At 46.2% G+C, this 14886-nt stretch overlaps 1 long non-coding RNA gene across 1 annotated transcript; it reads left to right on the top strand.

Annotated features, from left to right (window-relative positions):
- Positions 1-5753: 5753 nt before the first annotated feature.
- LOC144671626 (uncharacterized) lies at positions 5754-14575 on the top strand. Its single transcript, XR_013573965.1, has 4 exons — positions 5754-6177; positions 9549-9617; positions 12375-12477; positions 13781-14575. It is a non-coding gene; the product is annotated as an uncharacterized LOC144671626 (long non-coding RNA).
- The last annotated feature ends 311 nt before the right edge of the window (positions 14576-14886 follow it).

Here is a 14886-nt window from a genome sequence, read left to right as displayed (position 1 = left end):
CAAGTACAACATTATGTCAAATTTGAATTTCATTGCTCTTTGCCTAATGACCATTTTGAAATGATTTGGAATGTTCATTCAGATTTCTTTCTCTAAAACTATAGTTTATTCATAAAATAATGATCTTGAGAGCTGAAAGGAAGGCAGTTAATGTCTTCAGATTAACTCCTGTGATGTGAACAATGGGATTTGGACACTGAGCAACACTCGGTGAAACTCGGATGGGTGGCTGGGATCCCCTGGGACTGGGATGGGTTCCTCAGCACTGGGATCAGGAGTCTGTGACATTCCTGGGATCAAATAGAACTGGGAATGTCCAAGAACATGGGGAGTAGAGTCATCAGGACTTGGGATTCCAAACTTACATTTCAGGGTCAGTTTTCTGTTCCTGAGTTCCACCTCACATTGTGCACCCCCAGTCTGTGATTTTTCTCCCAAGGGGAGGTGACCAATATCCTGATGTGTTCTCCCAGCATGTGTATGAATGAAAAACATGTGATTCAAAGTGCTGTCCAGCTGCTCTGTGCTTACAAATCTCCAGCACAAGCTGGGTTTAGTTGAAGGCCCTTAATGCCTGAGCTTTAACCTTCTCACAGAAATGAAAGCAGTGAGTTACTGATCAGTGTTTCTTGTAAATCGAGCATCGCAGTGTAACCATGTGAAGCTTGGGATGTAATGTACCAGCAGGGAGGTTATATCTGTGGATAAATACTTTCAATCTTTTCCAGGTAGACTCGTCTGTCCCAGTTTCTGGGTTCCTTGGGGAGCAGGTTGTGCTGCCCTGTACCTACAAAGGGAATGTCCCAGTCTCAGATTTACTGGCATTCTGGGATACAGCCAAGAGTGAAATTTTACACAAGTTCATCGCTAGGAACGACGATTTGACAGAACAAGATCCACGATTCAGAAACAGAACAAACCTGTTCAAAGATCAACTGGGACAAGGCAACTGGTCAGTTCTGATCTCTGACCTCAAGGAGACAGACCAGAACCAGTATATATGTCACATCTACAAGAGAATATCTGCAGATTTTGTAAGGGAGCAAACTGATGTCATCCATCTTTCTGTAACAGGTGAGAGGTTTCTGTTTCAGACATTCTGTATTTAATCTCTGTATGGGTTCGGTAATTCAGTGGTTATGTTACTAGACTAGTAATACAGAGGCCTGGACTAACAATCCAGAGGATGAGAGTTCAAATCCCAGCATGGCACTTCCAGAATTTAAATTCAGTTTATTAAATAAAAATCTGGAAATATAAAGTTAATTGCAATTAAAGTGACCCTGAAGCTGTTGGATTGTTGAAACCCCAACTGGTTGACGAATGGTTCTTTAGGGAAGGAAACCTACTGTCCTTACCCAGTCTGGTCTCTATGTGACTCCAGTCCCACGTTAACCTGGTTGGTTTAGCTGGCCGAGGAGGTCAGAGGGCAGTTCAAAATGAATTGATATCAAACCATTGGAAAGAAATAATAGAATAAAACTGAATCATCACTGGCTTCATCCCAGGCATCGAAACAGGAAACAACACAGACAAATCCAGGCCAGTCGACACAGCAAAGTCCCATCACTAACATCTGGGGACCGGTGTCCAAGTTGGGAGAGCTATCTGGCAGAGTCATACTCACAGAATTAACCCTGAATCCCAGTCTCCTCTATCACCATCCCTGGGTATGTTCTGGCCCACTGGCAGGACAGACCCACCAGATGTGTCGTATACAGCCCAGATGGAGTAGTCCCGGGAATCCTCAACATTGACTCTGAACCCCATGAAGTCTCACAGCTTCAGGTCAAACATGGACCTGGAAACCTCCTGCTGATTATCACCTACTGCCCTCCCTCAGCTGATGAATCAGTACTCCTCCATGCTGAACACCACTTGGAGGAAGCAATGAGGGTGGCAAGGACACAGAATGTACTGAGTGGGGACTTCACTGTCCATCACCAAGGGTGGGTCAGTAATACCATCACTGACCAAGCTGATGGAGCCCTGAAGGACAGAGCTGTCAAACTGGGTGATGGAAGGAGTTAACGGAGCTATCAAGCTGCACTCACTCTCCAGCAACAGGGCTCTGCCGGCTACAGAGAACGGCAGCTGTGCCCCGCCGGCCCAGCTACAGCCCAGTCAACCAGAAACCGGTTTTCGGTGAATAATTTCGGCATGCTGTGCCCGAATACTTCGCTGCACAGGAGGCTGCTAGACAGCCGAGCAGGCAGTTTAACATCTCAGCTGAAAGACAGCACTTCACACAGTTCAGCACTCACTCACTCATTTTGGTATCTCCCCCCACTTCCCCCCACTACCCAGTCGTTTGGGGGGTCCCCGTGCCACAAGGGTTTGATTGTAAATCTGCTGCTGTTCATCCTTGAATTTATTTAGGATTGAGATAGACCGATTTTAACATTCTCATCCTTTTATCAAACATTCTGTGGCCTCACTCCTCCCCATGTGTAACCTCCTTCAGCCCCACAACCCTCAGATCTCTGCACTCCTCCAATTCTGGTGTCTTCAGAATCCCTGATTTTCCATCGCTGCATCATTGGTGGCTGAGCCTTTAGCTGCCTGGGCCCGAACTCTGGAATTCCCTCCCTCAACCTCTGCCTGTCTGTGTCTGTCTCTCTTCCTTACCTCCCAACAACACCATTTGCTCTTTAAAGCCTACTCCACTGCCTGAACCCTTGTGTAGCTTGGTGTCAAATTTTGTTCCATAAGCCCTTGGGTATGTTCTGTTGAAGGTTCTATATAAATGCAACTTGTTGCTGTTCAGTCTCCTCCTACACTTTTCAAACCACCACCCTTTAACCCAGACATTAGATGATTCAGTCACTGGGAAGGCCATCTCGGATTCCCTTCACTCACTCAATATCCACATCTCCGTGCACACCACCTGTCCCCATCTACACCCCTCACAGTGGGAGGAGGGACTATTGCAGGGTTCTCTAACTCTGTCCTCTGGCCCTCCCTCTGTCGGTCAGCACAGCTCCTTTGGAGTGTCCAGCTCTTGACCATTGCCTCCCCTATAAGCCTCCTCTCCTCTACACTCTGTGCTCCATCACCGTTCAGCTCCTGTGACCCATTTTCCAGCTGTCATTGGTACCCAGGATGTTGAGTGTAATTTAATCGGTCTGTGCTCCTGAACGGCTCCTTTACACACTTGTCCAAAGTGGTTGGATTCTTTTAATGTCACCTGAACTCTGCTGGATTTTCTGTCCTAGGAAACAAAATAGACACCAGATCACTCAAAATGGAGCATCTTAAGTTGTCACAGAGGTGATCTGTTCAGATGGATCATGGGGCCTTGTGACAACAGCACCTGAGCATCAGGATGGAGCGGCTGGAGAACTAAACCTTCTGGGGAATGGGACTGTCCAGCACTAACTGAGTTTCCCCAGCACTGAGCCTAAGTCCGGTATATTTTAGTTTTGTCTTTTGTAGATGTTTTTTGCGCCAAACAGTGAGTGGTCATATTTGTCAAAGTTTGTATAAAACTTCTAATGTAAATATTTTCTGAATGTGTCTATACGTTTCTGTCAGGTGTATTTTTTACTTTTCTGCATATTGTTGTTGATGCAAGGTCTAATTAAAGATAAGCTGATGCTGAAATGAGTGGATCTACAGTCTGATGTTTAATGACTCTGGTAGTCACTGCCTGAACAGAGGTCATGCTGTCTGCAGGCAGTAAGTCTCCCGATGTGAGAAGTGAATGAGATTGGCTGAAGACTGGTATCTGTGACTGTGGGAACTTCCGGAGGCCAGGAATGATCATCCAGTCAGCCTTTCTGGTGATTGGGCATTAGGGGAAGGGGAGGTGTGGGGAGAGGGATTGGGAGGGAGGGAGTGTGTGATCTCCCTTCACCTTTCCTGGTGTGGAAGTGGTTTTGGCATGAACAAGCAGAGCAATTCAACTTCTTCAAGGGTGGAGACCCTTACATAGAAACGGAGAGAAAATGCTGGAACATAAATAGTATTCACACTTCGAGATAGCAACTGAATAATGACAGGAATCCAGACTTGTTCCTGAACCTCGTCATGAACAAGTTATATTTTATAATGTTAAAGGTGTTTTATAAATGTCCCAAGGTGTTTCACAGGAACATGCTAAAAGAGAATTTGATACCAAGCCACATCTGGAGATATGAAGTCAGAGGAGGAAAATGAGATCAGTTTTCCAGACCTTGGGACCCAGACAACTGAATTGCAGACACCTTTTAAGGAAAAATTCTCTTTTAATATAAATGTAGTTACATTGCAGCCCCCAAAAACACATATTCTCTTTGGCTGCCAGTTTCTCCTCCAATCTCCATCCTTCTCCACCTGGCTGAACTTGTTCACTGAACCCCTTTAATACAGGAACCAGACTCTGGGTTTATCTGACTGAACCCCTTTAATACAGGAACCAGACTCTGGGTTTATCTGACTGAACCCCTTTAATACAGGAACCAGACTCTGGGTTTATCTGACTGAACCCCTTTAATACAGGAACCAGACTCTGGGTATATCTGACTGAACTCTCTGTTTTTATCTGCTTGTGATTTATCCACCCGCTCTTGGTTGCTACAGGAGGGGATTTTCAGTCCCGAGTCACTGTGGGATTGTTTATTTGGTATATAATTTAGCTGAAAGCCACATATCTCTGGCTGCTCGGATATTTCAGTCTTTGCTGCGGTTTTCTCACTGCAGCGGGTGTTTTTCCTGGTTTATTCAGTGGAGCGGCTGCGCCCAGAAAGAGAGAATGAAACAAACGAGTTGTGGTTAAAGGGAGGGACTGAACGCTCTGTAGTTTTACGTTGTCTCAATTGAGACAGTCACTGAGTCTTTGTCTTTTGTACACTTGCTATTGGCTGATGTATAAACCCAGTGTCCAATCCCCAATCAGAATGGAATGACGACTGAACCGCCTCTTTTGCTGTGATTGGTTAATTCATTTGCTGTTGTTTGTGCCAAGAAACCGAGGGAGGTTCCCGCCCACTGGAGCTGAAACCACCATCTGACGTCAACAGCAGCCTGGACTGTCCCATTGTCACAGTGAGTTAGGGGGGGGGAGTGAGGAATAATGACCCAGCCTCTGTCAGGAAAAGCCAGGGTAAAAGCTGCTTTTATCCTGTGGTGATTGGATTAATTCTACGATCCCGGTGCCGGCTCCCGGGAAACTGTTCACTTCAGCCCCGGGGGGAGAGGGAGGAGAGTCTGGGAATGATCCCTCCCCCCCTGTCTGAATGGAGCCGGACACAGGCCCCGCCTCTTTCCCATTCGGCCCGGTGGATGTGTCGCTCCTGTTGTCCCCCTGTCCCCGGTTCTGAGCGGATCCCTCTCTCGGGGAATGGATGGAAAGGAGCTGCAGGTCCTGTCAGTGTCTCACACCCGGGGGGGGGGGGGGGGAGGGAGGGGGATCCGGGGGGAAACTTTCCTTTATCTTCACCGGGATTTAACTCTTTATCCGGGGGGGGGTGGGAAATGGATGGAAAAGGAGCTGCGGGTCCCTCAGTGAAAACCGGAGCGGGGACCGGGAGTGGGAGCCGGGACCGGGAGTGGGAGCGGGGACCGGGCGGTTCCTCCTGCTGATACCGGATTAAACTGTCAGGTTTGCAGCGGGAACAGGATCAGCAAAAAAACGACATCGAGAGAAAATGGCCGCAGCAAATGTGGAGATTCTGATTGACAGGGCATCCCGGCAGCTGATTGGATCTGGATTGTGTTGGGCGGGGTGAACTCTGATTGACATGGCGGCGTAGCAGCTGATTGGATCCCGATGTGTTGGGCGGGGTTAACGCTGATTGACCGGGCGACGTGGCAGCAGATTGGATCCTGATTTGTGCTGGGCGGGGTGAACGCTGATTGACAGGGCGGCGTATCAGCTGATTGGATCCTGATTTGTGCTGGGCGGGGTTAACGCTGATTGACAGAGCGACATAGCAGCTGGTGAAAAAGCCACAGTCATGAGGATGTTCAGTGCGTCTCGGACACTGAACCAAGACCAACTGCAACTAAATGGAGTCATGAATGTGTTTTTGCTACTGAAGTAAACTCAATCACAACAATGAGGATGTTCCAGTTTATCTTGAAGTGTGGATGCCATTAAGTCTTGTGTCATGAGGCCACACAGACAGTGAAACATGTTCTGAATCATAGCGACACGAGGAGAGACCCCCAACCAGCAGTTCAATGTATCTCAGACAGGTAAGTTCCAGTTTCAGTTTTCTCCCATCACTTCAAGATGATTCCAACATTAAAGACAGATCTGTGTTTATATTGCATCTTTCCTGGTAATCTACAGCTCTGCTAGGGATGTTGGTTGATGGCCAAATAAACCAGGAGGAAGTCACCTATTCCACTTCCAGTACTGGCTGTAGGATCACTTACATCCATGGGAGAGGGCAAAAGGAACCCTCAGTTTAATGTCTCGACTAAAAGACAGAACTTCCAATAGTGCAGCACTCCCTCAGTGCCACAGTGGGAATGTCAGCATTTTTTTGAGCTCAGGTCTGTGGTGTGGGTTTTGAACCTCACTGTTCAGGGACAGGGACGTGCTGTCTTTTGGACAGGACGTTGAACCATAGGATCATATATGTTTCAGTCAAGTTGTGTCTCAGTCTAAAATCCAGCAGATACATGCCTAATGTGTCCAGCTTTTCCTCATAAGACAACCAATACATTCCAGGTATTAGTCTGGTAAACCTTCTCTGAACTGCTTCCAACACATTTACATCCTTCCTTAAACTGGAGCATAACCTCCCTATTATATTCAGTTCACCTCACTTTGTCTTCGCTTTCCTAATTACTTGCTGTACCTGCATACTAGCCTTTTGTGATTCATGCACTAGGACACTCAGATCCCTCCATCTAAGCTCTGCAATCTCTCACTACTTAGATAATATGCTTTTTCCTTTTTCCAGCCAAAATGGACAGTTCACATTTGCCCACATTATACTCCATTTGCCAGATCTTTGCTCAATCACTTAAGCTATCTATGTCCCCTTCACAACTTACTTCATCAGCAAATTTAGCAGCCATACCTCCTGTCTCTTCATCCAAGTCATTTATATAAATTGTGAAAAGTTGAGGCCCCAGCACTAATCCCTGTGGCACACCACTTGTTTCATCCCACCCATTTATTAATGTGGCAATCACCTTGATAAAAACAATTGCTAGTTAAACAGGTGATGGCCATTGATTATCCCATCTAAATAGAATAGAAAGATACGGCTGGAACACTGTGTGGTAGCATTGAGGAGTTATCTTGAAAAATAAACCAGCTTGAACTAAAGGGCCACAGCCTGGATTAATTCCATCAGGCCCCAAGGATTTGTCAGCCCACAACTCTTAACAATTTTTTCACTACCGTTTCATTGGTGATTGTAATTTTCCTGAGTTCCTCTCTCCCTTTTCCTGATTTACAGCTATTTCTGGGATGTTACTTGTATCCCCCGTAGTGAAGACTGATACAAAATCTGTTCAATTCATCTGCCATCTCCTTACTTCCCATTATTAATTCCCCAGACTCGTTTTCTATAGGACCAATGCTCACTCTGTTAATTCTTTTCTTATTTAGGTATCTATAGGAACTCTGGCTATCTCTATTCATATTTCTAACTAGCTTTCTCTCAGACTCTAATTTTTCCTTCCTTATTAACCTGTTTGTCATTCTTTGTTCTCTATATTCTGCCCAATCTTCTGAGCTGCCACCCATCTTTGCGCAATTATGATTTTTCTTGAAGTTTGATACTGTCTTTAACTCTTTTAGTTATCCATGTGTGGTGTGTCCTCCCCTCGGAATTTTTCTTTCTCATTGGAATGTATTTATTTTGTGTATTCTGAAATGTCCCTTCAAATATGTGCCACTGCATCTCTACTGACCTATCCCTTAGCCTTATTTTCCAGTTCACTTTAACTAGCTCTGTTTTCATTCCCAAATAACTGCCCGTATTTAAGTTTAAAATACTAGCCTTGGACCCACTCTTCTCTCCCTCAAACTGAATGTAAACTTCAATCATATTATGATCACTGCCACCTAAGGGTGTCTTCACTATGAGGATATCAATTTATCCTATCTTGTTGCACAATACCAGGTCTAATATAGCCTGCTCTGTGGTTGGCTCCGGAACATGCTGTTCTCAGAAACTATCCCAAAAACGTTCTATGAACTCCTCATCTAGGCTACCTTTGCCCATCTGATTTTCTTTCCAGTCTATATGTGGATTAAAATGTCCCCATGTGCCTTTCTGACAAGCTCCCATTATTTCCTCCTTTAAATTCCATCCTACTGTGTGGTCACTGTTAGGGAGCCTGTACACCACTCCCACAAATGACTTCTTGCCTTTATCATTTCTCATCTCGACCCACACCGTTTCTACATCCTGGTTTCCTGAATTTAGCACAATAGTGAGGGATGACCTATTACTGCAATTAATTAACAGAGCCACCCCTCCACCTTTTCCTAGCTTCCTGTCCATCTTAAATTTCATGAGCCCTTTAATATTCAGGTCCCAATCTGTCATCCTGCAGCTATGTCTCTAACGTGGTCATGTGATCAGACCTGGAGGAGTACATCCAACCAGAGCTGGTGTTCCAGCTGCCCTTTAGTGTGATGTTACCCACGCTCACTATTTGAGTAAATAAATGGATGACTGCCTTTAGATCTACAGTGTGAGTGGTGACTGAAAATCGTGCAACATAGGAGTTCATTCAGCCCATCGTGCTGCCTCTGAGGAAGAGCTACTCAATTAATCCCAGTCCCCTTCTCTTTTCCCACAGTTCTGCAGATTTCTTTCCCCATTCAGGTGTTTATCCAACTTTCAAAAACTTTAATTGAAAGAGCATTTTTAGCCTTGTTAAATCTCAACTTTGGAGCTTCATAAAACCAGATTTGGCCCTGAGCCACATTAGGAACAGGTGACCAAAAGCTCAGTCAGAGGTCGGTTTTAAGGCTCATCTTCAACAAGGAAAGACAGCGGCGAAGAGGTTTAGAGAGGGAGTCCCAGAGCTTAGCGCCCAGGCAGCTGAAGGCACGGCCGCCATTAGTGGAGCGATGGAAAACGGGGGATGCTCCAGGGGCTTGAATTGGAGGAGCGCAGAGATCTCAGAGGGTTGTAGTGAAGGTTGCAGGTTACAATGACAGGGAGGGGCTGGAAGACAGTGGAGAGATGGGGAGGATTTGAGGGGTTGGAGAAAGTTAGAGATAAGGATGGTCGGAGGGACAAGAGGTTACAGAGATAGGGAGGCAATGAAAGGATTAGTAAGCAAGGATGAGAATATTAAAATTGAGACATTACTGGACCGGAGGCTAATGTATGTCAGTGAGCAACATGGGGGTGATGTGTGAAAGGGACTTGGTGTGGGTGTTAGGATATGATGGCAGCAGAGTTTTGGATGGGCTGGAGATTAGAGGGTGGAATGTGGGACACTGCCCAGGAGAACATTGGAATAGTTGAGTCTGGAAGTAATAAACGCAGACATGAGGGCTTCAGCAGTAGATTAGCTGAATGGGGGGAGATGCTTAAGTTAAATAGTGGATCTAATTCGCATTTGAGCTGTAACGTTTTCTATTCCAGTTTGTCGAACCCCAGACCCAAGTGTAACTCCTGCAGTTGATCATCATAACCAACACAACACAACCGAAGGTAATACCGTGTGAAATTTTATAATGTTAGATGAGGGGTCAGCTGTGGTTCAGTGGCTTCAACATTCACCTGAGTCAGGTGGTCATGGGGCCAAATCCCCCTCCAATAGACATGGGGAAAATTGAGCACAACACCTCCTAGGGTAGTGCCAGAGGGCGCGGTGCCACTCCCTCTGGCTTCTCCCTGAGGGGCCATCTTTTTTATGGGATGAGAAACCCAGGTTGCCATTTGCCTTCTCTGGTGGATGTACATGATCCCAAATCTCTAGCACAAGCTGGGTTTAGTTGAAGGCCCTTAATGCCTGAGCTTTAACCTTCCCACAGAAATGAAAGCAGTGGTTTACTGGTCAGTGCTTCTTGTAAATCAAGCATCGCAGTGTAACCATGTGAAGCTTGGGATGTAATGTACCAGCAGGGAGGTTATATCTGTGGATAAATACTTTCAATCTTTCCCTGGTGACTCGCCTGTGCCAGTTTCTGGGCTCCTTGGGGAGCAGCTTGTGCTGCCCTGTACCTACAAACGCAATGTCCCAGTCTCAGATTTACTGGTAATTTGGGGGACATCTCAGCATGAACATTTACACAAGTTCATCACTGGGAATGACGATTTGACAGGACAAGACCCATGGTTCAGAAACAGAACAAAACTGTTCAAAGATCAACTGGAACAGGGCAGCTGGTTGGTTCTGATCTCTGACCTCAGGAAGTCTGACATGAACCAGTATCAGTGTCAGATTTACAGGAACACGAGTGTGGGCTATTGTTGGGAGCAAACTGATCTTGGTCATCTCTCTAAGAGGTGAGAGGTTTCTGTTTCAGGTATTCTGTATTTAATCTCTGTATGGGTTCGGTCGTTCAGTGGTTATGTTACTAGACTAGTAATACAGAGGCCTGGACTAATAATCCAGAGGATGAGAGTTCAAATCCCTCCATGGCACTTCCAGAATTTAAATTCAGTTTATTAAATAAAAATCTGGAAATATAAAGTTGGTTCCAATAAAAGTGACCCTGAAGCTGTTGGATTGTTGTAAAACCCCCACTGGTTGACGAATGTCCCTTTGGGAAGGAAACCTGCTATCCTTACCCAGTCTGGTCTCTATGTGACTCCAGTCCCACAGTAACCTGGTTGACTTTTAACTGTCCTCTGACTTGCTCGGCCACTTCAATCAGAATCAAACCATGAGAAAAAAAGAGACTAAAATTGAACAGATCACTGGATGTGACCCAGTTATGGAATCAGGAAACAACCAAGACCCACCCAGCCCAGTGGACTCTGCAATATCCCCTCACTAACATCTGGGGACTATCTGGTGTCCATGCTGGGAGAGCTGGGTGATATAGTCATACTCACTGATGGAAGGAGTTAACAGTGTTATCAAGCTGCCCTCCCTCAGCTGATGAATCAGTACTCCTGCATGTTGAATGCCACTTGGAGGAAGCACTGAGGGTAGCGAGGACACAGAATGTACTGAGTGGGGACTTCACTGTCCATCACCAAGGGTGGGTCAGTAATACCATCACTGACCAAGCTGATGGAGCCCTGAAGGACAGAGCTGTCAAACTGGGTGATGGAAGGAGTTAACGGAGCTATCAAGCTGCACTCACTCTCCAGCAAAGAGCTCTATCCATCTCCAGATGTTGGGGAGGTGGGGCCCATCACACCTCTCAGGCAGCCTTTACAAGACCCAGTGCACTTGCCTTGAAAGTGTATCCCACTAGACCCAGGATCCTGGGGGGATTCTCTCCACAGGGGGATGTAGGCTGCTGGGAATGATCCTGCTCAGGGTAACTCTGGAAAACTTCCATTCTACCCCCCCCACAGTTAATGCAACCCTGTTGGATTTTTCACTTTGCCGACCCTGTTCCTGATCCTTCCCGATCAGTTTGACCCAAATCCCGTTCCTCCCAGGATGTGTTTCCCTAAAGCCCGATAGAGTCTTTGAACATTTCTGCAGTTTGTTTCACACACAATACTAAACACATGTTGTTTTCTTTAGAACACACACAGGTACCAGGTAAATCTGTTTCTAAACTACTGCATGTGTTTTCAGCTCTTACATTTGAACATGCTGCAGAGACAGGTAGTAACATTAGAATGTTTGAAATGCTGTGTGATATTTCACCATAGAATGATTCTGTGAGAGTGAGTGGTGTGGGTCACTGTTACCTGTAACTGGCCCTTAAACTACTTGGAATTGTTATTTCTGTTTTTTGAATCTCACCTTCCTGTCCCTCAGATACAGAACTGAGGATTCCTGCTTCTCACTAGCATTAGTGTCTCTGGAATCCTGTGTGGAAAGTCTTGGTACAATTTTAACCGAACCCTCCTATTGGGAAACTGACGGGATTGTGTGTAACACTGGTTGAAGTCAATGGGGAGTAATATTGACCTGGGTGTAAATCAGTGTTCCACCCAATCCCGTGGCTTTCCTTTCCTGATTTAATTAAAATTCCCGCTCTATTTCAGCGGACTGTTGGGTTTAACTGGAGGGAGGTTGCTGCTGGTCAGTGTCCAGTTATGTCGATTGGAAAGCATGTATCCACCACATTGTGGGACAGTGTGTGTGTGCACGGAGCTGTGGGGTGGCCTGGTGTGTGTGTGATTATTGGTATCTAACCTCCCACGTCCCCCCAGGACTAGAATTAACCAGGGATCTGTTTGTACTGGGGTTGGTTCTGAAACACTAGGTGCTGAAGGTCTCTGCTGTTAGTTTTCTTAGTGTGTCCCAGTCTGTTAATGTCTTCATTCTGTCCATAGATTCTGGACTCTGTACTAGAGCAAGAGTGGGATTGGGAATCGGAATTCCTGTTCTTCTTGTTGCTGTAATTGTGGTTTGGATATTCCAAACACGGCAAAGATGGTGAGTTCTAGAATGTTCCACGGCTCCCATTGTTAATTCCAGTTTAGTTTTATTACATTTAGTGTTGTGGAAATGTTGTATACAGCGATACACTTTGAGCTGTGTGGGATGTTTCAATGCTGCATTATCCAGTCACTTCCAGCTTGTTATCACCCTATAGCTGCTGAACTGATGGTGAAGAGCAGAAATGTGCGGCTCCCTCTATCACACAGTTAATAGACACTCGCCGAATCTCTGTACCAAACAACTCACCAACTGACATCCAAAATCCCCTTGTCCCTTCTCCTCTGACTTTTCTCCACCCTCTGATCCTTGCTCTGTTCCCCAGTCACTGACTCCATCCCCTCCCTGTCCATTGAAGCTGAACCAGATCTGAATTTCTGACCCCATATCCTCTGCATCACTAAGACCACCTCCCTCCAGCTCTGTGACATCCCCTGTCTCTGACCCTGTATCAGCTCATCTGCCGCTCACACCCTGCACCATGTCATTGTTAGCACCCACATTGACTACTCCAATGCTCCCTGAGCCAGATACCCATCATGGACCCTCTGTCAACTTCAGCTCATCGAAAACTCTGCTGCTCCATATCCTGTTCACCCACCACACCCTCTGCTCACTCACCTACATTCATCTTCATCCCCCTGTTCAAATTCCTCTATGGCCTCAGCCCCTCCCTACCCCTTTTAACTCCTCCTGTGCCGACAGACTTTGAGCTGCCTGTGCTCATCTATCTGGCCTCTTGACCATCCCCTGATTTCCATCACTGCACCAGACTCTCTAACTCTGTCCTCTGACTCTCCATCGCGATATTTCTGTGTCTGTTAACCTGTTTGGTCACTGCTGGATTGGGCTTGAGCACGTCAAGGAATATCCTGTCCATCTGTGGCTCCTCTCAATCCTTCAGGATCAGTCTGGAGAGTCCGGACACTCCCAACCTCCTCGTGTCTGATCTGATCCCCATCATCTTCAGCTCAGTGTTAACCGAGATCCTCATCAATTCTTCTTCTTCTCCAATATTGAGGTGAGCTGGCATTTTTCTATTTGTCTGGTGCCTCGGTCAGCACAGCTCCTGTGGAGTGTCCAGCTCTTGACCATTGCCTCCCCTATGAGCCTCCTCTCCTCTACACTCTGTGCTCCATCACCGTGCAGCTCCTGTGACCCATTTTCCAGCTGCTATTGGTACCCAGGATGTTGAGTGTAATTTAATCGGTCTGTGCTCCTGAACGGCTCCTTTACACACTTGTCCAAAGTGTTGGATTCTTTTAATGTCACCTGAACTCTGCTGGTTTTTCTCTCCTAGGAATCGACACTCGAACAATCGAAATGAAGCATCTAAGGATGTCCCTTTGACAGAGGTGACCTGTCCAGATGAAACACGGGGCCTTGTGACAACAGCACCTGAGCATCAGGATGGAGCAGCTGGAGAACAAAACCTTCTGGGGAACAGGACTGTCCAGCACCGACTGAGTTTCCCCAGCACTGAGCCTGTGTCAGGGAGGGGAAAATCAGCCCAGAATGGATGATTGTTACATATGAACGTATAGACCTCTGCGCTGTGGAGGCTCCCCCCCCAACACCACCACTGCCCTGCGGGTGCCAGCCCTCCCACCCCATCACTCTCTCTCCCCCCACCCACAATGAGGCACCATGGACTACGTGCTGAGGGATGTATTAGAGCTTGGGGGCAGCCGCCACAAAGGCGCAATGGGGAAAGGTCACCGTCTAAGACCTTTCAGCTACAGTGCACCGAGGGGCTGGGGATTGTATAGACCCCTCGGGCTGTACGATTCAGACGGAAAGTATACAGTGAACACTAAATATATCATCATTGTATTGAAGCACCTCAGAGTGTTAACATGATGTATGTCGATAAAGTGAATAGCTTTGCACTGTCTGACTCTCTGTAATGACCATATTGAGATGTCTGTAATATTGACTCCATTGAAATACCTCATGTCCTGTGTGGAAAAGTGGAATATGATTGCATTTTTTGTGATGGCCATTTCGAAATGCCTTGTAATGTTTTTTCAAATATTTTATGAAAGTATATTGTTCCAAATAAAAATTTTGTATTTTATACCTTCAAAATGAAGTCAAAACAGGTCTGTGGGTCTGGATTTTTAATTTCATATGTTTCCCAGTTGGAGGAGATTCTGATCCTCCAGACAACCCTCAGAGAGAAATTTCTCATTTCTGTCTTAAATGGGCAACCTCTTATTTTTAAACCATGAGCCCCAAGTTCTAGATTCTCCCACAAGAGGAAACATCCTCTCCACATCCACCCTGTCAAGACCCCTCAGGATCTTACTCTTCGAGTCTGTCCAACCCACCCATTCCAGGTATTGGTCTGGTAAACCTTCTCTGAACTGCTTCCAACGCATTTACGTCCTTTCTTAAATAAGGAGA

This window comes from Cetorhinus maximus, chromosome 33, assembly GCF_964194155.1.
Source record: "Cetorhinus maximus chromosome 33, sCetMax3.hap1.1, whole genome shotgun sequence".
In the NCBI taxonomy this organism is placed as follows: Eukaryota; Metazoa; Chordata; class Chondrichthyes; order Lamniformes; family Cetorhinidae; genus Cetorhinus; species Cetorhinus maximus.
This window is presented reverse-complemented; position numbering and strand designations above follow the sequence as displayed.